At 38.4% G+C, this 22,172-nt stretch overlaps 1 long non-coding RNA gene across 1 annotated transcript in view; it reads left to right on the top strand.

Moving 5' to 3' along the window:
• Positions 1-13,860, top strand: part of LOC113910413 — a 32,690-nt gene extending 18,830 nt beyond the window's left edge. The window contains exon 3 of the long non-coding RNA XR_003516031.1: positions 12,729-13,860. This is a non-coding gene — a long non-coding RNA (uncharacterized LOC113910413). The remainder of the gene's footprint in view (positions 1-12,728) is intronic.
• The last annotated feature ends 8,312 nt before the right edge of the window (positions 13,861-22,172 follow it).

Raw genomic sequence — 22,172 nt, 5'->3', positions numbered from 1 at the left:
TTTTTAAGAATAAAGAATACATTGATGATTACTGGAAGCTGATGTGAGTTTTCTCTGTTATTGAATAAATAGATATACTTCTGATAGGTTTCCTTTCTGAGTGGAAGGCTGACTGAGGGCTCTGTTTCTGTGGGTTAGTTATATCAACTGGAAAGCTTAGTTTAGGATATATGGGCAGAGGCCTGGCTGCTCTCAGTGTTCCTTCATTGCTCTTTGACTTTACTCTGGTTGTTATCATTCAGTAAATCACTAAATCTAGCTAGCTGGCCAGTATAACTCTCTGAAAAGCTTAGATAGATTTATTGGTTGTCTTTTGTTATATAGGAAACTTCTATGGTTTAGCGAAGCTTAGTGGCTTAAAACAGCAACCATTTACTTAGTTCACCATCTTGTGGATCAGGAGATTAGGCTGGGATCAACTGGATGGTTTTGGTCTCAGCCTGGCTCCCTCATGCATTTCTGTTCAGCTGTTTACCTAGATGGCTGTGTTTATGAGAGTGATGAACTCTTGGCTGAGGCATTGGGAGCAGTTGGGCCTTGTGTCTCTCGCATCCTGCAGCAGGCTAATCTAAACTTATTCACATGACAGTTTCAGGGATCTAAGCAAGGTAGCAGAATTGCAAGGACTTCTGAAATACACACTTAAAACTGGCTTAGAACTTACAGTGTCACCTCTGTTGGACTCTTGGCAAAACAAGGGAAAAGGCAGCTTAGATTCAGGGAATAAGGGAATAGACTATACCTTTTGATGGGAAGAGCAATGAGGTCATATTGCAAAGGGTATTAATTCAAACAGAGGTAGAAATTATGTTCAGCCATCTTTTCTAAGGAACTGATATACTATATATTTAAAAATTTTTTTACTTTTGAAAATAAAGTTTTATAGTTTCCTTTGTGTGTGTGTGTGTATATATGTATCTATATAAACTGTATACAGTTGACCCTTGAACAATGTGGGGGTTAGAGGTGCTGACCCTGAAAAGCTGAAAATCTGCATATAACTGTTGACTCTCCCAAAACTTTATTAATAGCCTGCTGTTGACTGGAAGCCTTACTGGTAACATAAACAATGGATTAACATATACTTTGTATGTTATATGTATTATATACTATATTCTTATAATACAGTAAGGTAGAGAAAAGAAAATGTTATTAAGAAAATCATAAGGAAGAGAAAATACATTTACATTACTGTTGTAAAAAAATTCCACATGTAGGTGGACTTGCACAGTTCAAACCATTTTGTTTAAGGGTCAACTCTCTGTCTTTGAGAGATCCCTCACGCTTATTCCCTGTACGCTATGCAGAGCCAAGTCCTGTCAGTTTTACTTTCTAATTAGTCTGCAATTCATCCTTTTTTTTTTCCTGCTGCTACCACACTAGCATAATAATAATCTAGACATATATTATTATCCAAGATTCTACTCATGTACCATTGCAATAATATTTTAACCAATTTTTACAATAGTATCATTCATCTACCCCTTGTAGCACCCCCTCCACCCCTACACATATCAGAAGTTAATTCTCCATACTACAACTGGGATCTTCCTTTTATAATGCAAATCTGATCACATCCTCTTCTCTTTAAAAAGTGTCAATAACTTTTTGTGACCCTTAAGGTGAAGATCATAATTCTTACTGTAGCCTACAAGGAAATGCTATTATTGTTGAGATCTGAGAAATGTATAAATGTGTGAGACAGTTTCTAATATGGCATGGTTTTGAACTCATTTAAGGACCTACAGTTAAGATGATACTCTTCTGGGGATGCCTGGGTGGCTCAGTCGGTTAAGCGTCTGCCTTAGGCTCAGGTCATGATCCCACGGTCCTGGGATCGAGTCCCACATCAGGCTCCCTGCTCAGCGGGGAGTCTGCTTCTCCCTCTCCCTCTGCTGCTACTGCTCTCTCTCTCTCTCTCTCTCTCCTGTGTCAAATAAATAAATAAAATCTTTAAAAAAATTAAAGATATTCTTCTAAATTAATGTTTAGTCAGTGAAGGCAAACATAGGTTTTACATAGGTGGATAAATTTGTAAAATTAATGGACATTTTTAATTGCTCATTATTTGTGTGTTATAGACACCTGTTTTTCTGTTAATTTTCTTTTTTTCCCACTTTATTGAGATACAATTGACATATAACATTGTGTAAGGTTAAGGTGTACAGTGTGATGATTTGATACAGATATCTATTGTGAAATGACTACCACAGTAGAGTTAGTTAACACCTTTATCACCTCACATAATCACTATTTTTGTGTCTGTGTGGTGAGAACATTTAAGATATATTCTTTTTTTTTTTTAAAGATTTTATTTATTTGAGACAGCGCGTGTGTGCGCATGAGCGGAGGGGAGGAGCAGAGGGAGAAGGAGAAGCAGATGCCCAGTCAAGCAGGGAGCCTGATATGGGGTCAGTCCCAGGTCTCCGGGATCATGACCTGAGCTGAAGGTGGATGCTTAACCAACTGAGCCACCCAGGTGCTCCTTAAGATCTATTCTTGTAGCAGTTTTCAAATATATAATATATTTTTAACTCTAGTCACCATACTATACATTAGATCATCAAAACTTATTCATCTTATAACTGAAGTTTGTACCTTTGACCAATATCTTCTCATTTCCCCTACCTTGCAGCCCCTTGTGGCACCTGCCAACCACCGTTTTACTCTATTAGCTTGCCTTTTTTCAGATACCATATGTAGTGAGATTATATAATATTTGTCTTTCTCTGTCTGACTTACGTCATTTAGTATAATGCCCTCAAGATCCATCCATGTTGTAGTAAATGGCAGGATTTCCTTCTCGTGGCTGAATAATATTCTGTTGTGTGTATGTGTGTGTGTGTGCGTTTGTGTGCGCATATATATATATATATTTAATTTAATATGTATAACTGACATACAATATTAGTTTCAGGAAGCAGTAGTGATTTGACATTTATATATGTTACTCAGTGCTCACAATAAGTGTAGTCACCATCTGTCATCCTACAACGTTATTAAAATATTACTCACTATACTCTGTATGCTGTACTTTTCATCTCTGTGACTTATTTTATAAGTGGAAGTTTGTATCTCTTGATCTTCTTCATTCTTCACCTGTTTGTCAATTCCCTACGCCCCTCCAGTCTGGCAACCCCCAGTTTGTTCTCTGTATTTATGAGTCTGTTTCTGTTTTGTTTTGTTCGTTTGCCTCCTCCCCTTTTTTTTAAGATTCCATATGTAAGTGAAATCATATGGTATTTGCCTTTTTCTGTCTGACTTATTTCACTTAATGTAACACCCTCTAGGTCCATCCATGTTGTCACAAATGGCAAGATGTCATTCTTTTTTTATGCTGAGTAATATTCCATTGTATATGTATATTTTCCCCATCTTTATCCATTCATCTTTTGATGGACACTTAGGTTGCTTCCATAATCTTACTGTTGTAAACAATGCCACAGTAAACATAGGTGTGTATGTATCTTTTCAAATGAATGTTTTTGTTTTCTTCAGATAAACAGAAGTGGAGTTGCTAGATTGTATGATATTTCTGTTTTTAATTTTTTGAGGAACCTCCATACTGTTTTCCAGGGTGGCCACACCAGTTTACGTTATCACAAAGAGTGTGCAAGTCTTCCCTTCTCTCCACATCCTTGCAAAATTTTTGTCTTTTTGTTACTAGCCATTCTAACAGGTGTGAGGTGTTATCTCATCGTGGTTTTGATTTGCATTTCCATGATGATTAGTGATGTTGAGCATCTCTTCATATACCTGTTGGCCATTTGTTATATGTTCTTTGGAAAAATTTCTCTTAAGGTCCTCTGCCCATTTTTTAAATTGGATTATTTTTTGCTATTGAGTTGTATGAGTTCCTTGTGTGTATATTTTAATAGTAACCCATTACCGATATGTGGTTTGCAGATATTTTCTTGCATTCTGTAGGTTGCCTTTTTATTTTGTTGTTTCTTTTGCTGTGCAGAAATTTTTAGTTTGGACTTGTCCCACTTATTTATTTTTATTTTGTTGCTTATACTTTTGGTGTGATATAAAATCATTTCCAAGACCAGTATCAAGGAGATATTCCCCTATGTTTTCTTCTAGGAGTTGTGCAGTTTCCCTTTTCTTGTTTCTTTATTGTTAGACCACTTGCCTCCAAAATGAGTAGTGCAGTTCTGTGAGGTGTCTTAGGAAGATTTTGCAGAAAATAGATTTTTTTTGGAGAATCTTTAAGCTGTATGATGGAGAGTAAGCTTTGTAGTAGGTGTCTAATGCCGTAGTTTGCAATGTTCTTTTTTCTCCCAACCTCCTCCTCCCCAGACCACTAGCCAAACACAATTGCTTTTATTTTTCTGCTTGTCTATCCTTTTGTCAATAACCAAAATATATTTGTTCACTCCTGAGAATAGATTATGCAAGATTCTAATCATCTAGTCCAAATGGTAACCATTGTAGCTCTATTGTAGCTAGAAGACCTTCAAAAGGTTTTTAGCTGAACAAAGGAAAAATATCTTCGTTTATTTTCTTTTGGATAGAATGGGGAACTTTTTGCTTATTTATTTTGGAGTGGAATGTGAGTCTTTTTAGGTGTATTAGGATTTTTTCAGGGACAATTTTGGGGTAAAGAAACTACTGCATACATCAAAAGAATATAAGGATTTGTGCTGCCCAGCAGTCTACAAGATTTTATCCAAAGATTTACATTTTAAAAAGGCTGTTAAATAGAACTACATAAATAATTAAAAGATAATTTAATGTAAATTTCAGAGGAGACTAATGTATTAAGTTGGTAAGTGGGACTTTCCCTGTTCCTTCTGATTTAGGGCTGAGGTCTTAGAGCCGAGAAGAGAATATATTAGTGCCTGGAGATTCTAAAGAGGGATACTGCTCTGTTTGTGTAGAACTTGTTATGGTTACAGTCTCTGCCATGGAAGCAGTTCTAGGCAGTTCCTGGTATATGGTGGCTCTGTGCAGTTCCATATAACTGCCAACTCATTTACAGCTGCTTGGTGATTGTTGGATCCAGTGTTCTCACTGCAGCTGCAGCCAGGTCAGGAGCCTAAAAGATGCAGCCATGAAGGCACTGCCCTCATAGGGGCCCCGACCAGTTGCCGGTCCATGAGATTCTTTCTTTCTTTGATTTTTTTTTTTATTTTTATTTAAATTCTAGTTAGTTAACATATAGTGTAATATTGGTTTCAGGAGTAGAATTTTACATGTAATACCCAGTGCTCAACACAACAAGTGCCGTCATGCATTTAGCCCATCCCCCCACCCACCTCCCCTCCAGTAGCCCTCAGTTTGTTCTCTGTAATTAAGTCTTTTTTTTTTTTTTGAGGATTTTATTTATTTACTTGACAGAGACACAGCGAGAGAGGGAACACAAGCAGGGGGAGTGGGAGAGGGAGGAGCAGGGAACCCAATGTGGGGCTTGATCCCAGGACCCTGGGATCATGACCTGAGCTGAAGGCAGGCACTTAACGACTGAGCCACCCAGGCGCCCCTGTAATTAAGAGTTTCTTATGGTTTGCTTCCCTCTCTTTTTTTATTCCCTTCCCCTATGGTCATCTGTTTTGTTCCTAAATTCCTCATAGGAATGAAATCATATGGTATTTGTCTTTTTCTGACTGACTTATTTTGCTTAGTATAATACTCTCTACCTCCATCCACACCATTGCAAATGGCAAGATTTCATTCCTTTGGATGGCTAAGTAATATTCCATTATATATGTATACACACACACACACACACACGTATAGAGAGAGAGCACATCTTTATTGGTTCATCAGTCGATAGACATTTGGACTATTTCCATAATTTGGCTATTGTTGTTAATGCTGCTATAAACAGGGTGCATGTGCCCATTCAAATCCATAGTTTTGTATCCTTTGGGTAAATATCTAGTAGTGCAGTTGCTGGGTCATAAGATAATTCTACGTTTAACTTTTAGAGGAACCTCCAAACTGTTCTCCAGAGTGGCTGCACTAGTTTGCATTCCCACCAACAGTGTAAGAGGGTTCCCCTTTCTCTGTATCCTCGCCAACACCTGTTGTTTCCTGTGTTGTTAATTTTAGCCATTCTAACAGGTGTGAGGTGGTATCTCATTGTGGTTTTGATTTGTATTTCCCTGATGATGAGTGATGTTGAGAGCATTTCTTCATGTGTCTGTTAGCCATCTGGATGTCTTCTTTGGAGATATCTTCTGCCCATTTCCTAACTGGATTATTTGTTTTCTGAGTGTTGAGTTTGATAAGTTCATTATAGATTTTAGATACTAACCCTTATTAGATATTTGCACTTGCAAATATTTTCTCCCATTCCCATAGGCTGCCTTTTAGTTCTAGTAAGAAGTTACTTCCACTGAGTCAAAGAAGTTGTTGCCTGTGTTCTCCTTTAGGATTTTAATGGTTTCCTGTCTCACATTTAGGTCTTTCATCCATTTTTTAAAAAAAAGATTTTATTTATTTTTTGTCAGAGGTAGAGAGCAGAAGCAGGGGGAGGGGCAGGCAGAGAGAAGCAGGCTCCCCATGAGCAAGGAGCCTGATGTGGGACTTGATTCTAGGACCCTGGGATTGTGACCTGAGCCAAAGGCAGATGCTTAACCATCTGAGCCACCCAGGCATCCGGTCTTTCTTCCATTTTGGAATTTATTTTTGTGTATTGTGTAAGAAAGTGGTCCAGATTCATTCTTCTGCATGTTGCTGTCCACTTTTCTCAACACCATTTGTTGAAGAGATTGTCTTTTTTCCATTGGATATTCTTTCCTGCTTTGTGGAAGATTAGTTGGCCATATAGTTGTGGGTCCATTTCTTGGTTCTCTATTCTGTTCCGTTGATTTGTGTGTCTCTGTTTGTGCCAGTACCATACTGTCTTGATTACTACATCTTTGTAATAGAGCTTGAAGTCTGGAATTGTGATGCCTCCAGTTTTGTTTTTCAAGATTGCTTTGGCTATTCAGGGTCTTTTGTGGTTCCGTACAAATTTTAGGATTGTTTGTTGTAGCTCTGCGAAAAATGCTGGTGGTATTTTGATAGGGATTGCATTAAAGGTTTGATTGCTTTGGGTAGTTTAGAAATTTTAACAATGTTTGTTCTGGGGCGCTTGGGTGGCTCAGTTGTTAAGCGTCTGCCTTCAACTCAGGTCTTGGTCCCAGGGTCCTGGGATCAAATCCTGCATCAGCCTCCCTGCTCAGCAGGAAGTCTGCTTCTCCCTTTCTCACTCTCCTTGCTTGTGTTCCTTCTTTCGCTGTGTCTATCTCTGTCAAATAAGTAAATAAAATCTTAAAAAAAAAAAAAAGTTTGTTCTTCCAATCCATGTATGTGGAATCATTTCCCATTTTTTTGTGTCCAGTTTCTTTCATAAGTGTTCTATAGTTTTCAGAGTACAAATCTTTTACCTCTCTAGTTAGGTTTATTTCTAGGTATCTTACTGTTTTTGGTGAAATTGTAAATGGGATTGATTCCTTGATTTCTTTTTCTGCTGCTTCATTAATGGTGTATAGAAATGCAACAGATATCTGTACATTAATTTTATATCCTGTGACTCTGCTAAATTTGTGTATCAGTTCTATCAATTTTTTGGTGGAATCTTCTGGATTTTCTACGTGGAGTATCATGTCATCTGTGAATAGTGAAAGTTTGACTTCTTCCTTGCTGATTCGGATGCCTTTTATTGTTGTCTGATTGCTGAGGCTAGGACTTCTAGTGTATGTCAAATAGTAATGGTGAGAGTGAAAACATCCCTGTCTTGTTCCTGACCATAGAGGAAAAGCTCTCAGGTTTGCCCCCTTTGAGGGTGATGTTAGCTGTGGAGCTGTGGGTCTTTCGTATATGGCCTTTATGATGTTGAGCTATGTATCCTCTATCTCTACTTTGTTGAGGGTGATTTTTTTTTTTTAACAGAAGTACAACAATATAAGGCTATTGGTTACAGGAGCAGAAATCAGAAAAACACATAAATAATTTAGTCATATCTGTATTGAAACGGTAAAATAGAGATCCAGCAACTTCTGCTACAGCTGCCTGAATCCAGATCTTAAAAAAAAGAAATTTTTTTTTTTTATCTGATTAGATTCTATGTAAGTTTTGTATAAGCTTGTTTTTAAGTATAAGTGAGGTTTAGGTTACGGGGAGTAGTGCTCTGGTTTGTCAGTTTAACGTGAGACAATTTTTCCTGCTTCCATTCTCTATACATATCTACTTGAAATCCTTATCTTAGTGGCTACAGTTGTTGCACCAGTGATTCTGTTTGAAGTTTCCACTATAATTCTTGTCCACTTGAGCTATAAGAACTGACAGGATCTTCTGTTGCTATCATGACTCCTTTAGGCACGGGGAGTGCAGTTAGATTTTGTATCTGTCTGGAAAGGAAGACTCACTAAGGTAGTGTTTATTTTATAGAGTAATAATCTTTTCTTAAATGTTGGTCTCACTTCTATTCCAAAAAGTGCCACTGCCAAATAAAAACTTCACTTTTAAGAGAAAACATGTACTAGACGGCCAGGATTTAGTTTAAGGTTCATGCTATTGGCTTCTGGTGGCTTTGAAGTAAGCTATTAATGTGTGGTTATGAAAAAAAAAATAAAATAGCACAGAGTTCCTATTAAAAAAAAGAAATCTAATAGGTTAAAAAGAGATTCATGTGTGTACATGGAGAGACAGAGAGAAAGGGAAGAGAGGGAGAGAGAAATACCACCTTCTTTTCCAGGTTTATGCTTTTCATCATGAACCTAAGAGAATAATCCAGTCTGTATAAATAACTGCAGGCCTCATTGAGTTTCTGTTGACTTTTTGGAGAGAAATTGTATTGAAATTCTCATAGTCACTACTACCTCTGCCTATTAAGTAGATAGCGGGAGGAGCCTTCTTTCTCTCTAAGGAAAAGTTGGGTGTTTGTGTTAGAGATACAGAATGCATAAGGGAACCCCAGCCTGACCTTGTGGCTGTTCAGCTGAAGACATTTCTTGCTTTTCTTCCTGGTAGCTTTTCTATCAGGTACCACTAAAGTGGTATCTTTTGACAACCTCTCTCCATGACAGCACTTCCTGGCATTCTTTCTTATAACTTAGGGGCCTTTCTTTAACAGCTGCCGTTCTTCACAGTTCCCAGTAGTTCCCAGTAGTTCCCAGTAGCAGCTGCTCCCCATGGTGTAGCTTCTGGTAGTGTTAGAGCTGATTTGATCCCAGGCCTCTTGCTTACTCCTATAAAAACATTGTCTGTTCCCAGCCTTCCTTGTTAGCCTCACCTCTTACTAGTTCTTTCCTTTCTGCTCTCTTTCCTCAATCGACTTATTTGTATCAGTACACTTACAGTTTTTTTTGTATGTGATCCCTTGTTTTATATTCCTTCTCCTCTTCATGTCAGCACCCAACTTTGGCTCAGTGTTATTTTTTCTGTGATTTCCCAGAAGGAATTAACCACTAATCCTTTGTGCCCCTCATATATATACTAACATCTGTTATAAGCATCTATAATTCTTTGTTGTTGTTTATATCTCCTTTGAGTGGAGCAGAAAGCCCTGCCCAAACAGATTCTTGAACAAAATAAATAATATTCTTTTTTTTTTTTTAATTTCTTTTTTAAAGATTTTATTTATTTATTCATGAGAGACACAGAGAGAGAGAGCGAGAGAGAGGCAGAGGGAGAAGCAGGCTCCCAAGGAGCAGGGAGCCCGACGCGGGACTCGATCCCAGGACCCTGGGATCATGACCCGAGCCGAAGGCAGACGCTTAACCATCTGAGCCACCCAGGCGCCCAATAATATTCTTTTAAACCCCTAAATTTTGGGGTAATTCATTATGCAGTTATAGAAATTGAAATAATTCTGGTATTTGGAAGTGGGGTGCCATGTAACAGAAACCTAAAAATATAGCAGTAGCTGAAACCAAACTAGGACTAGACAGTGGGTGGAAGATGGGAGGGTTTTGAAAAGACTGTTGGTGGAAACCTGATAGCCCTTGAGGAAGTAAGTGAAGGTTTAAAGGAAAGTGAAAAAATATAATTTGAAGTTAGTGAAAAGATCCTTGATATGTAATAGCAGAAAGTTCAGCAACATTGTCACCTATGGTAATGTGGAAAATAGGAAATGGTTTGCATGATGACAATGAATTGCATGATAAAGGTATTTCCAGGGGGTATTTTCTGGCTTTTTCTTGCTGCTTGTAGTAAAATATGATAGAAGAGAATATTATGGTATGAATGGTTGTGTCCTCCAAAATTCTTAGGTTAAATCTTAATGCCCATGTGATGATATTAGCAGTTGGGGCCTTTGGGGAGGTGCTTAGGGTCATGAGGCTGGAGCCCTCATAAAAGTGCTTTTATAAAAGAGACCCCCACAAAGCTGACAGGCCCCTTCCACCATGAGAGAATACAGTGACAGTTTGGCAGTTTGCAATGTAAAAGAGGGTCTTCACCAGAACCCAACCATTTTGGCACCCTGATCTTGGGCTTCTAGCCTCCAGAACTGTGAGAAATAAATTTTCGTTGTTTATAAGCCACTCTGGCATTTTGTTAAAGTAGTCTGATTGGAGTAAGAAAAACTGAGGAGAGAATTGTTAAATATAAAGGAACCAGAACTTACTGAGTTCAAAAATAAAACTCTCTTTTCTAGTTTCTCCAGATGGCAGACAATTCTCAAATTAAGAAAAAAAAAACTTAAAAAGAAAAAAGAAAAGTCTAATGAAAAGAGATCAAATCTAGAGTATTGTCAGAAAGAGATCAAATCTAGAGTATTGTCATTTAACAATGAAGCCAAGGGAGTGATTATAAAACTCTTTTGAGGCTTCAGGAAATTTAATGTCATGCTTCACAAAGACAGTATTCTCTTTAGGGACCTGAGGACCTGCAGTGCTTCATAGATCTTCTTTATTAAAAGTTTCTCTAAGAATTTTAAGAGCACTGTCCCTCAGGACCTTATAGGAAGCTCAAGGAGTTATTTTGAAATTTATGGGTGTGGCTTTTTTCTAATGGAGTGGATTATGAATTGATTCATAAGAAATCCATATGGTTTTAAAAAAAAGACTTTTTAGAGCAGTTTTAGGTTCAGAACAAAACTGAGCAGAAAGCACAGAGTTCCCATATTCTCTGTCCCTCTCATACACTGGTATGGTACATTTGTTAAAATCAATGAGCTTGCATTGACACATCTTTATTACTCCTGGCCCATAGTTTACAACAGGATTCACTCTTGGTGTATGTTCTGTGGGCTTGGACAAATGTATAATGACATACATCCACCATTATAGTATTATACAGAATATTCTTACTGCCCTAAAAATCTTCTATGCTCTGCTTATTCATCCAGTCCTCCCCCCAGCCCCTGACAAACTAATCTTTACTCTTTGCATAGTTTTGCCTTTTTTAGAGTGTCATACAGTTGTAGTCATACAATATTAATAGCCTTGTCAGATTGGCTGCCTTCACTTAGTAATAATATGCATTTAAAGTTCTTCCCTGTCTTTTCATGGTTTGATAGCTCATTTCTTTTATTTATTTATTTATTTATTTTTAAAGTATTTTATCTTTATTTTTTTTTAAAGATTTTATTTATTTATTTGAGAGAGAGAGAGAAACAGCATGAGAGGGGAGGTCAGAGGGAGAAGCAGGCTCCCCGCTGAGCCGGGAGCCTGATGTGGGACATTTCTTTTATTTCTTTTTAAAGATTTTATTTTTTTATTTGAGAGAGAGAGAATGAGAGATAGAGAGCACGAGAGGAAGAGGGTCAGAGGGAGAAGCAGACTCCCTGCTGAGCAGGGAGCCCGATGTGGGACTCGATCCCAGGACTCCAGGATCATGACCTGAGCCGAAGGCAGTCGCTTAACCAACTGAGCCACCCAGGCACCCGGGACATTTCTTTCAAACACTGAGTAATATTCTTTTGTCTACATGGTTTATCCATTCACCTCCTGAAGACCTCTTGGTTGTTCCCAAGGTTTGGCAGTTATGAATAAAGCTTCTATAAACTGTGTGCAGGTTTTTGTGTGGACATAAGTTTTCAAGCCTTTTAGGTTAATACCAAGGAGTGTGATGGCTGTATTGTATTATAAGAGTATATTTGGTTTTGCAAGAAACTGCCAAATTGCCTTCCAAAGTTTCTGTACCATTTTCCATTTCCACCAGCAATGAATGAGATTTCCTGTTACTTCATGTCCTCACCAGCATTCAGTGTTGTTAGTTTTCTGGATTTTGGCTATTCTAGTAGGTGCATAGTAGTTACATTTTCCTAATAACATATGATGTTTAGCATCTTTTTATGTGCTTATTTGCCATCTGTATATCTTCTTTGGTAGGTCTTTATGCAGATCTTTTGCCCAGTTTTTAATCTGGTTGTTCATTGTCTTACTGTTGAGTTTTAAGAATTCTTTGTGTATTTTAGGTAATAGTCCTTTATCAGATGAGTCTTTGCAAATATTTTCTCTGAGTCTATGGCTTGTTTTCTCATTCTCATCCACATAGTTTTTAAAAGGATTATATCAATTTAGACTGAAAGGCACAGAGACAATACAAAATGAAAAAAAGGCCTTTGGATCTCAAAGTTGTACAGTCAAGAAATGTGCCAAGCACATGGCTAATTACCATGAAACCTACAGCCCAGAATGGGGAGACATGAGCCACACGGTTCATTCCTTAGTTGAGGAACTAGCAGCATATGCCCAGCTGGGTTTTAAACTTTTAATGGACCTATGCCTGCTCCATCACTGTGTATTCATGTTTGTGGAGAAAAGATAACGTATCTTTTTTGTTTATAGCTCTTCAGATCAAGAGGAACTGTACTCAAGGAGCTATATTTAAGGAACTGTACCCAAGAAGTTCATCCATACCTGGATCTCAAGCCTGAGCCTGATCGTTGTGGGTATTGGGGGAGAGAACAAGTATATATTTTTTTGCATGTGGAGGGATGTGAACTGCTGTGACCAGAAGGTGGACTGTAGCATATAGTATTTTTGAAAATTGGTTTCAACAATATTTGTGGTCGTACGTGTTCTTCTAGAACCATGCCACTTAGAAGCTGAGTTTATTTCCTCTCCTCTTGAACCTGGGCTGGCCTTCGAACTGATTAATAGAATGTGGAGGAGCTGATACTGTATGACTGACAAGGCTAGGTCATAAAAGGTGGTACTGTTTCTGGCTGGCTCTCTCGGGAGACGAACCATGAGAGACTATGGACTCGGAGAAACAAACTCAGGGTTCTAGAGGTGAGGCGGGTAGGGGGATGGGTTAGCCTGGTGATGGCTATTAAAGAGGGCACGTACTGCATGGAGCACTGGGTGTTATACGCAAACAATGAATCATGGAACACTACATCAAAAACTAATGATGTAATGTATGGTGATTAACAAACATAAAAAAAAAAAAAAGATGCTTACCTTTGGAACCTAGCCACCATAGTGTAAGGAAGCCTAGGCCACATACAGAAGCTATGTGAAACCAGCCAAGATTTCATCTGACCGCATCAGCCACTGGATGTGTTAGTGAATGAGCCTTTATTTAATTTTAGTCCCCAGCCTTTGAGCCACCCCAGTTGATCCTAAGTGGAGCAGAGACAAACTATCTCCTCTGAGGCCTGTTTAAATTGCAGATTCATGAGCAAAGTAAGTGGAGTCTTGGTCAGTAAGTATTAGGGTTATTTTTTTTATATAGCCATAGTAACTGAAATAATTAGGAAGGTATATAGTTTCAGAGTTTGTTTTTTAATTAAGTTTTGGTAATAAGGTTTTGCTGGTTTCATGAAATGAATTGGGAAACATTTCATCTTTTATTTGGTATGGAATAATTTAAATAACATTGTAATTATTTGTTCCTTAATTGTTAGAACTCAGATTTAAAGGTTTTTTGGGTGTGTTATTTAAAATAATAGGGGAGGGTGCCTGGGTGGCTCAGTTGGTTAAGCGACTGCCTTCGGCTCAGGTCATGATCCTGGAGTCCCGGGATCGAGTCCCACATCGGGTTCCCTGCTCAGCGGGGAGTCTGCTTCTCCCTCTGACCCTCTTCCCTCTTGTGCTCTCTCTCATTCTCTCTCTCTCAAATAAATAAATAAAATCTTTAACCAAAATAAATAAATAAATAAAATAAAATAATAGGGGAAGGGAGGGAAAAATGAAACAAGACGAAACCAGAGGGGGAAACAAACCATAAGAGACTCTTAATCTCAGGAAACAAATTGAGGGTTGCTGGAGTGGAGGGGGATGGGAGGGATGGGGTGGCTGGGTGATGGACATTGGGGAGAGTATGTGTTGTCACGCTCTGGGTGTTGTGTAAGACTCATGAATCACAGACCTGTACCCCTGAAACAAATAATACAGTATATGTTAATTAAAAAAATAGCTTTTAAAATGGTGTAAAAAGGGATCCCTGTTTCTAAAAAATAATAATAATAATAGTCACCGGGTGGCTTAGTTTACCGTCGGACTCTTGATTTTGGCTCAGGTCATGATCTCGGGTCATGGGATTGAGCCCCCACATCAGGCTCTGTGCTCAGCTTGGAGCCTGCTTGTCCCTCTCCCTCTGCTCTTCCCAGAGCTTGGGTGTGTGCTGCACCTGTCTCTTTCTCTCTCTCAAATAAATAAATAAAATCTTTATAAATAAATTAATTAATTAAAAAAATAGTGGTCACCTTTCCAGTCTCTTCATTGGTAATTAGTCAGTTTGGCTTTTCTACTTGGTTTAATTTGGGCTATTTGTATTTTCTAGGAAATCATACATTTCTTCTATTCCCAGTCTTGCTAATATTTGTTTTGCTTTATATCTTTAGGCAGTTAAAAAAACATCTTTCGGAATTATCAATTCTCCTACTTTTTCTCTGTATCACCAATTATATCTGTTATTTTTATTCATTCACTCTTTATATTTTCTTTTGGTTAATTTTGTGCTTTTTTTTTTTTAAACCTTAAGATAAATATAACATACCTGTAGTTGTAGTCATTTGTCTTCATAATGAAAGGGTTTAGGGACATAAATTTTTATCTAAGTATGGCTTTTGCTGTGTTCCGTACATTTTTATGTACTTACCTTTTCATTAGTTTCTAGGGAGTTTGTGATTTTTTCTCTTTGATCAACAGTTAATTTTCAAGTCTTAAGATATTTCAAACCATTTAAAAATTATTTCTAGCATTATTGAACTATGATCAATGACTATGGCCTGTAATATACTTACTTTTAAATATTTGTTATAGTTTGCTTTATGGAAATTTTTATAAAACTATGAACAAATTAAAATGTAAATTCTCTCATTGAGTGAAGTAAGATTGCATATTGTTTTAGTTTAGACTGCTGTAAGAAAGAGGCAGCCTCACCCTTTGAAGCCATTCTGTCCCCTGAGTTCTTGCACTCTGGGCCTGTGATGGCAGTGGCAGCTCTGATGATTTCTGATTTACCCTGATAGTGGGTGGTGGTGTTAGTCTTTCCTTGTCTTAAAGAACAGCACCTGGCTTCTGTTGAGATGCATGTTTTAGGTCTGTGGTTTAGGTATTAATCTCCTTATCAAATCGTCACTTTGCTATACCTTTAGTATCCTCTTCCAAAAATACGTTTTCATTTTTTGCAGTATGGATAGGCTGAAATTTTCTAAATCTTTATGTTCTAGTTCAATTTTTTTTTTTTTTGCTTAATTAATAATTCTGTCTTCCAGTTATTTCTGTCTTCTCACATTTTACTGTAAGTGGTCAGGAGGAACCAGGCCACTCCTTCAATACTTTGCTTAGAGATCTCCTCAGCTAAATATCCAGTTCCATTGCTTGTAAGTTCTGCCTTCCATAAAACACTAAAACATGAACACAGTTCAGCCAAGTTCTTTGTCACTTTATAATAAGGATCATCTTTTCTTCAGTTTCCAATAACATATTCCTCATTTCCATTTGAAACCTAATCATAGCAGGCTTTGTGGTCCATATTTTTACCAGCATTCCGTTCAGGATTATTTAAGTATTTTCTAAGATGATTGAGGTTTTCTCTCCGACTTTCTTCTTTTCTTTCTGGGTCCTCACTAGAATTACCCTTTAATGCTCATATTTTGAGCATGCACCTCTAAACCTTTTCAGCCACTACCCATTATCCAGTACCAAAGCCACTTCCACATTTTTAGGCATTTGTTATAGCAGCACCCCACTCTTGGTTCCAAAATCTGTCATAGTCAAGGTTCTCCAGAGAAACAGAACCTGTGAAGGCTGAGAATTCCCACGATCTGTTGTCTGAAGCTGGAGGCCCTAGAAAGCCAGTGGAGTAATCCATTCCAAATTCAAAGGCCTGAGAACCAGAGGAGCCAGTGGTATAAATCCCAGTCCAGGGTCAGGAGATGAGATAAGAGGTTTCAGCTCAAATGATGAAGCAGGAAAAAAGGAGCAAATTCCTCCTTCATGCATCTTTTATTCTGTTTAGACCCTCAACAGATTGGATGAAATTCATCCACACCGAGAAAGACAATCCACTGAGTCCACCAATTTAAATGCTAATCTCTGGAAACAGCTCTCACAGATACACTCAGAAATAATGTTTAATATGGGCACCCCATGGCCACTCAAGTTTACATATAAAACTAACCATCAGTAATTCATCAGTAGATGAATTTAAGGAAGAGTTACTCTGGAGATCTGCCTGAATTAGTGGGTTGGAAAAATCAAGAGGAAGAAATATCTAAAAACTAAGAACAAATACATACCAAAAAAAAAAAAAAATGAATTAGGACAAAGACATTGACTTAAAGACTCAATTTTCATATACTGTTTCTGTGGAAATTACTGGAACTTGTGCATTATCAAAATAATGATGTAAACCAAGGGAGAAGAAAACAAAATTTAAGATAGGATCTAACAGAAATAGAGGCAAAAGAATTTACTGAGTGTTGGTAAAGATAGATACCAAATGACAGCTGTGCAGCAGGCCTGAAAATAAACCAATTTAGACTGAAACAGGTCAGAAAACTCAAGGAGAGACTTCTTTAAGAAGATGAAATTAGTAAAATACCTGATGGGTTTGCATGTATTGAGAAAAGATTTACACAAATTTTAGAGAACATGAGGGATTTGAAATGTGTGGGGCCTGATGTTTTCTGTAACAAGTCTTATAGTTTTAAATGATGCACAGGTGTAACTGTTAATAAAATCCCCAAAAACCTAAATAAAAGGAAATAATGAGAGAAGACAGACTTGATAGATCCAAGAGATACAATATTAGGAGTTCCACAAAAACTAAAAAACTTAAAAAAAAAAAAAAGAGAAAATAGACCTTGTATCAGAAGAAAGACCTAAGTTTGCATCTTGAGGGGTACCCTATTTCCTCACCCCAACCTGAGTTTTAATTAGCGCTAATGAGAAAAACTGATTATTAGTTATATGCCTATAAAATTTTCAAACTCCAAGAATAATGATAAAATCTTATTGGATTCTAGATTAAAAAAAAAACATGTTACTTGCAAAGGAAAAAAATTCAGACTGAGATTGAGTTTCCTGTATGCAGCTTTGGAGAATAGAAGCTGATAGGATAATATGAATGGAATAGTGAGAGAATTCTACCCCATGAATCCTATAGTAGGCTAAATTGTCAATTACGTGTCAGGGAGAAAGATATTTAACAGATGTGCAAGGTTCAGAGATTAGAGAATTCTTGAGAAAATACTCTAACAGAAGTGAATAGTAACTGTAGGATATGAGAAGATAAAAAAGAAATAGTGGTAAGCAGTAAAGTTGACAGTATATACATGGTTCAATCTCATTGAATAATGACAAATGGAAAATGCTTACTGTAAGTTCTAAAGAAGCATTCAGATTTCTCCAGCCTTCAATTTGAAGATTTTTCAAATACAAATTTGAAAGGCTTTTAACTAGATTCACCAATTTCTCTTACAGTCTTTTTCTTCTAATTCAGGAATACTACTTCTTTAGAAATGACTAATTCCAGGGCAGGAAAAGTAGAAGGTGAGCCTGCATTGTTTTAACATGCCAGGAAGCAAGGAGTTGCTCAAAGATGAATGGAAACATGTCAAATAGAGTGCATGCAGAATATCTACTGGGGAGTACTTTGGGAAAAATTCACACCCGTAAAGGAGTGAATAAGGCAGGATTGGAAGAGAGAGAGAAGTTGAACTGTGATGCAGTTCATCTTCTAAATGTGGAACTCTGGACCTGAGATGGCTCTTCAGAGTTCTTCTGAATTGAGGCAAGGGGGCTGACTCTTGTACCTCTCATGGTCCATTTATTTGATGTGGGCTTCCTCTGGAAAGGGGGCATACCCTCAGGTGAGGAAGCTCCCTTCAATCGAGGACAGTTCCTGGGGAGATGCCAGTTGTGAGCTGCTGCATACAGTATTTTCGTACCTGGGGAAGAGTGCCTTGGTCCTTAAGAAAGTCCTGGATAGTGCATCCTGACAATTTCCATTATCATCTGTTTGCTTCATATGATAAGTTTATCCCATCTGGGAATAGCTCCTCTAGGATTATGGTTGATCTCTTTCTGGAAATAGGAGTGGTAGGTAAGTAGGACTTAACTCCTTAACTCCAGTTTTTCTTATACCTCTGGTCTTGGGGCCACAGCTAATAATTCATTATATCCTTTTGATACCAATTCTAGATTTCCCCTTACCTTTGGCTTATACCTCTGCTGGTCTAGGCAGATTACCTGAGGTCATTGAGTCCCTTATATCTGAGAGGTTCTGAGGCCTAGTCATCATGCTAACCATAGTCTCCAGACTGTGGCTGTTGTATTCATCCATTTGTTGTCAAAATTAGGCAAAGGAGTATGAAGAGACACCTTTCATATATATTCTTCTTATGACAAACATGTTTATCATCTAGGTGATAAAAATATATTTCCCTGGCTGATAAAAATATAGAAGTCCTATCTCTTCCTGATGACTAAAGTCAGTTACTCCTCCCAGATTGGTGACGTCTTTCCTTGCCCTCTGATCTCTTGGCCCAAGGTGATTGAAGTGACCAGGTGGCAGTTGTAACTTAAAGTTTAATGGGCTGTGTCCCTTGATAAGAACAGGAACAGGACCTGTAGGTTCATAGAACCTAGCATTGCTGGGAAGGGACATATAAATTGCTAAATGGGTCACTGGGAATGATGGCAAGTGAGGCCATTCCTACTTCCCCCCCACTTTGTTTCATGGCTGTATGTATTTTACTTATTACAGATGCAGCAGCATATATAATGGTTATTGATTTAGAGTTTAACTGCATCTTGGAGGAGAGTGGATACTATCCACGTGGTATCTCCAAAGGAGTGCTTCAGTCATGCCTTTAGAATGCTCTTCCATTGCTCTTAGGCTGGCAGCTTCTGAATGTTGCAGTATGTGATAGGACCGGTGGATCCCATGGTCTTTGCTTATATCCTTTGCTATAAAGAGGATCCCTTAGTCTGAGGTAATGTTACATAGGATATAAAGTGGACCTGAAATGTTGTTAGCTCTCAGGAAGTGGTGCTAAGGCAAATCCATACTACTAATATGTGTTGATTCTTGTCAGGTGAATCACTTCCTTCCAGAATGAAAAGGGTTCAATGTAATCAATTTGTGCTAAGTGTCTGGTTGATCTCTTTGAGGCAGTGTGCCATATTAGGGGCTTAGCTTTGGTCTCTGTTACTGGCAGGTTGGATAATCTGCTGTAATAATTGGCTAGATCAGCCTTGGTGAGAAGGAGCCTGTACTGTTGGAGCCTGCCACCATGGCTACTTTGTCCATTATGCCAGCACTAAGGTGACAGTGGCAGAAGCCACATGATTTTGGTTGGTTAGTATTCTGTGTACTTGGTTGTTTTGTGCCTCTTTTTTGGTAGGTGTTCTCTAGTGTAGTATTAATATGTGACATAAAGATCCTCATACTTTGTGTCCACTCCCACTCGCCAGTCTTCATACCCTGTCCCCAGGAAAACCAGTTAAGAGACTTTGTAATATTTTAGATGAGAGTTAAAGAAGTCCTCAGCGGAGTGCCAGTGAATATATAAATAAGCATATCTGAGCAGTGTTTCAGGTTAGGTTTGTGACAGTTTGGAGACTTCAGAGTTTTCAATCTGATTAGGAGGATCAGAAATCCGTTTTAATGATGGGAGGGATTTAGGAAAAAGTTGGTCTGTAGGTGGGAGAGATACATTTTGTTTTGGACCACCAGACTATTAGAGATCCTGGTCTGGAACTCAAGCAGGAGGTCAGAATTAGAAACAAACATGTAGCCATGTCATAAGTTTACATAGCCATTTCAAAACTCAGAACTGCAGGGAGGAGTTTATGTGCTATCACTGCTCTAATATACTATTTACAGACCTCAACCAGCTGCTTACTGGGAGAATGGGAGTATGAGGGAGCAAATTAAACAACAGCAGCAAAAAAATACAAGGAGATTGTTTTAATCAGGTTTAAAACTTAGGCTTATGTAAGAATTTTAAAATTTCGTTTCAACAATGCTTAATGTCTTAACTGCTTGGGGTCTCAGTCAGCCTGTCACTTTAAGATAGCATCTGGGGTTGTGATGGAGGGGTGACTTCTGTGATCTTATTGCTTGAAGAAGTCAGGATTCTCAGATTCACATATTGTCTCAAGGCCCCCAGTGTTGCCGTGGCGATATCCTTTGTTGGTTGCTGCTCTCCCTGTCAGCACTTGGGACTCCTCTCCTGCAGTTTTGTCAGAGCCTAGTGATGTTTCTTGGCTGGCATGGCCTTTAGTGTTAAGAGAGCTGGCCAGAAGTTAGAGTCAGCTCAGCTTAAGTGGACTCATTTTGAGCTGTGATCCTCTCCCATACTCAGAAACCTCGACTGGCAAGCTCCCTAGCTAGATGTTCTGGGGCTGGCTGATCTATGCCAACCTTGGGAACTAAACTGAGAGGCTTTTTCTGACAGGCTTAGAAATGTATTTTGATACTTTCTTACTCATTTGCTTTTTAATTTGTTCAGTATCTGTAACTACCCACCCTTCCCTTCCAACAAACATGCAGACTAGAATATCAGTGGATGATAATGGGGATCTTGTTAGTTCTTATTCATTGCTAAATCACAAGCTCTAAGGAAAGTACTTGTCACATGGTTGACCTTTAATAGATCTTTATCAGATCAATGAAGGACAGAAATAATAGGTGAAATCCCTAAGAATATGTCATGTGAAAACAAGATGAGGATTAAACTGTTTAGTACATCTTTTACCTTCTATTTTAAGGGTAGAAGGCAGAGGAGCTTCCAGGGAAGGAAACTGAGAAGAACTGATCTGGAGAAGTAGGAAGAGAATGGAGTGCAGAAAAGTGGGAGAAAGTATGTGTCAGTAAAGAGCAATAATCACTGTTGTCAAAGGCTTCAGAAATAAGAGTAGGAGTAACTGAATATGACAACTTGGAGGTTATTGGTAATTTTGGGTAAAGTACCAACACATGAATCTGCAAAAAATCAGATCTCAAGGAATTGCACCATAAGAGGGAGAAGAGAATTGTGGCAGCAAGTAAAGTCTTTTATGAAGGTTGACAGTGAAGGGAAGAAGAGATTAAGATATGTCACTGGGGTTTTCAGAAACAGGACTCATGGAGGACTCTCTTCCTTCAAGACAGAAGAGATTTGGTGTTTCAATATGTAGGGAGACCTGGTGGAGGAAATGGAGGAAGACTAAAGAGATGGTTTATGAATTAAGGTCTCAGAACTTAACTGGGAAAAGATGAGATCAACCTTAGGAAGACAAGAAGGAAAGAAGAATGGATGGAAAATAGAAAATCTAAAGCAAATGGGAAGAACATGAAGGAATTTGCATTAGATTTTGCGTAGAGTAGTAAGGTGTCCAGGTTATCTGCTTGACAATGCATGTGTGCAGAGCCCTGTGAAACATTGTGAAACAGGGCTGTGTCATAAGGCTTGGCCCCCTGCCACTTCTTTTGCATATTCTTTGACCGTATCTTTTTTTTTTTTTTGAAAGATTATTTATTTATTTATTTGACAGAGACACAGCCAGAGAGGGAACATAAGCAGGGGGAGTAGGAGAGGGAGAAGCAGGCTCCCTGCTGAGCAGGGAGCCTGATGCGGGGCTTGATCCCAGGACCCTGGGATCATGACCTGAGCCAAAGGCAGATGCTTAACGACTGAGCCACCCAGGCGCCCTTGTTTGTCCCTATTTTGACTGAAGGTGAGTGGCCGAAGGTGAGTGGCCATGTTCCCTGGAAATGCCCTCCCAGAGAATTCTGAAGGAGAGAGTTCTTTAGTTCTTATTCAGACTCAGGAGGCTTAGTCAAGGGCC

Source organism: Zalophus californianus, chromosome 6 (genome assembly GCF_009762305.2).
Source record: "Zalophus californianus isolate mZalCal1 chromosome 6, mZalCal1.pri.v2, whole genome shotgun sequence".
NCBI classification, from domain to species: Eukaryota; Metazoa; Chordata; class Mammalia; order Carnivora; family Otariidae; genus Zalophus; species Zalophus californianus.
The sequence above is the reverse complement of the archived record's forward strand: the minus strand, read 5'-3'. Positions and strand labels throughout refer to the sequence as shown.